This window comes from Octopus bimaculoides, chromosome 16 (genome assembly GCF_001194135.2).
Source record: "Octopus bimaculoides isolate UCB-OBI-ISO-001 chromosome 16, ASM119413v2, whole genome shotgun sequence".
Taxonomy (NCBI): Eukaryota; Metazoa; Mollusca; class Cephalopoda; order Octopoda; family Octopodidae; genus Octopus; species Octopus bimaculoides.
Genome location: NC_068996.1, coordinates 48,879,160 through 48,882,376, shown reverse-complemented (window position 1 = coordinate 48,882,376; position 3,217 = coordinate 48,879,160). Strand labels below are relative to the sequence as shown.

General features: G+C 42.5%; 1 protein-coding gene across 1 annotated transcript in view; it reads right to left on the bottom strand.

Annotated features, from left to right (window-relative positions):
• The window catches only part of LOC106874561 (short-chain dehydrogenase/reductase 3), a 241,307-nt gene that overhangs the window by 233,192 nt on the left and 4,898 nt on the right, over window positions 1–3,217 (bottom strand). The gene's annotated exons all lie outside the window — the stretch shown is intronic.

Here is a 3,217-nt window from a genome sequence, read left to right as displayed (position 1 = left end):
GGTTGTAAATCATCTCAAGAAGTTCCGAGTTGATGCCAGCGGAACCAATAACTGGCGGAAGTGCACTTGGGCTCAAGCTTTAAAGAAATAAAATAGGCTCGTTTCGGAGGGGAAATGAGATCCCGGAACCAGGTACCAGCATCAGCAGGAGAGCACTATTCTTGATGTGTGGGATCCTTTGTGGGTCGCTATCCAAACGCAGGGTGGCTACGAACAGCATGCAGCTACATCAAGAGACGAGCGGAAGGGGCAAACTGGGTGGTGGGGGAGGGGATGGTGACGATGATGCAGGAGGAATCTGGAGAGGACAAGAACAGAAGATCCAGCAAACTGGAACTGGTACTTGCCCAAATTGGAGAATGGGACTGTAGGGTGCAATGCTAGCAGTGGGGCTCTGTGGACGAATTGCTGATGGACAATGGCACTGAATTTCGTTCAGAGACACTGAAGAATATGCTTGATAAATGGAACGTGCGTCGCTTATTCAAAGCGGTATGCAGGCCGAGTGGAATTGGGATTGTGGAAAGATATCATCTCACGATCTCTGGACTTATTTTTTAAGCCTAATACTTACTCTATCTAACCTATTTTGTTGAACTGCTAAATTACTGGGATGTAAACACACCAACATCGGTTGTCAAGTAGTGATGGGGAGGACAAACATAGACACTAAGACACACACAGATATACACACACACACATGCATACTCACACACCTACATACATACATACATACATACATACATACATACAAACATACATACATACATGCATGTATACATACAAAATTACATATGTACATAACTATGTATACACATAAATACATGCTTACATATATACAAGTATAGACATATATACATGCACACGTACTCATACACGTACGTACATATATCCATCCATCCATCCAGACTTTATCAGACACAAACGAAAGAATTATTGAATCTAGAAATGAGAGTGGAATTATATTTACTCTGTAATTAAGATTACCGAGTAAAAAAAAAAATCATAAATACAGGTTAAATATGGTTCCACAGTTGTTTTTGGATTCATTAATTTCTTTTGTTTGTGTTGAATGGAAAAAGTTTAAACAAAGGGAAGTTACATATTTCATTTTCTATTCAAAAGTAAAAGAGGCCAAAAAAAATTACAATGGTGGACTGGCTCCTGTGCCGGTGGCACGTAAAATGCACCAACCGATCGTGGCCGATGCCAGTACCCGTTGACTGGCTCCTGTGCCGGTGGCACGAAAAAAGACCCACTACACTCTCGGAGTGGTTGGCGTTAGGAAGGGCATCCAGCTGTAGAAACTCTGCCAAATCAGATTGGAACCTGGTGCAGCTGCTGGCTCTCCAGACCTCAGTCAAACCGTCCAACCCATGCCAGCGTGGAAAAAGCATGTTAAGCAATGATGATGATGGCGATGATGATGATATTCTTCTCTTGGTTATTTTTTTCTGATGTCGAAGTTTTTCACTGACAGCTTTTAGCTCCAGATTGAGGGCAATCAGTTTGTAAGTGAGTATCCTCTCTTGCTGTCTCCAAACATCATTTCTATCTCCTTCTTTACTTCCTGTTGCTGGGACGTAGTGTGATTTGCTTGTTTTCCTGCAATAAGCATCATTACATGACTGATGGTCTTCCGTAAACCAGTTATCTTTTTCTCTGCTTTCAAAACCCATCAGGGTACTTTGTTTCGGTTTACTTTTTGAATGTCATTCATGTACTGCTTTGTAGTAGTAGCCAGAGCATATAGACAGGCGTTAATCTGCCAGTATGTAAGTTCATCCAAGCAATTTCAGCGAACCTGTTAATACAACTTGTTTTTAAAACACTATTTGTAACAGTTCAAAACATTATTTGCAACAGCTAACTTTCATCTTTCCGAAGAATGATATGTTAAATTTCTTTAAAAGTTCAAGATAGCTCACCCATTCTGGTATTGTGCTGGTGTCTATTTTATTGACCCACCACTCAAAATCCTCCTCATAATCCTTTACTCTCGAAAGAAACTCTGGGTCTGTCACTACACAATGAATGTACTCGGGCAATCTCCTAACTTCTGTTATATTCACTTTTATCGCTCTGTCCCACAAATCTATCTCATTATAAAGCTTTTTATTCTGTCCGTCGTACAGTATACCATATTTTTTTCTCACAAGTCAAGGGTATGGAAGTTTGGGGCTCTTGTGTGATTGTGCTTGTCTTTATGTCAGATGGGACATGGAGAGGGTTGGTGTCTGTAGGGAGAGGTTGGGGTAGAGTGGGTGTGGGTGGGAGTCGGGTGGATGTGGACTGCAAAGTGTGCTTTTTTTCCCATCCGTTCTTTTCCTCGTTCACTTCCGCTTCCCCGGCGCTGGTACTGGTTTTTGTCGGTGGTAAAGTCGCGATTTCCTTCCTGCTCTCGGGATTCTCTTTAGTCTTCACGTGTGGAGGAAGACAGTCCGCTCTAATGTGGCCTTTCAGGCCACATTTATAGCATCGCGGGTTCCTGCCTTCTACTCTGACCCAGAGTGTCACCTCTTCGACAGTGATAGTCTCGACCATATATATTTTCAAGGTCTACCGGAGCCGCTTGGATTATCATATCTAGGCTCTGCCCTTGCCAGTTCTTGTGGGGTCTTCTGGTAGCCTGGAGGACCACTACCTTCTAGCAGTATGACAGCTGCTAATCAAGTTACATCAATTTCTGAGGGTATATCCTCTACCCTAACCCTGGAAGCACGTCTCCCAAGGTATATGGGTAGAAGCACCACTTCATCCGTATTTAAGGGTGTTGCCGAGTGCAACCTAACAGTAGCTACCTTCCGGAACTGCACCTCCACCGTTCCAAACTTTCTTCCTTTGGCAAAGTAAGAAATCCCTTGCCAGATTGGTTTTAATACCCTTTCGACTTCAGCGGTCGACATGATTTCAATTTTTCTGGTTGTTGCTGAGTACGTCTTGTAAATAACGTTTTTCCCCCTTTTTTTCTCATTTAAAACTTCTTTGGTGGGGGGACACTTTTACGTCGTTCCCCTCCCTTTTAAGCATTTCTTTGAATCTACTCAACTTCTCCAGACACACATCTTAGCTTTTCTGTTTCATCGCCTCTGCATAATTCATAATTCTTCACCTCCATTGCTTCGTTTATTCTCTTCAAACTTTTAACCAGCTCTTCCTCAGACGACGTAAAGTCTAAAGAAGAAGAATTCAAACCTTCGCACTCCATTACGAAGGC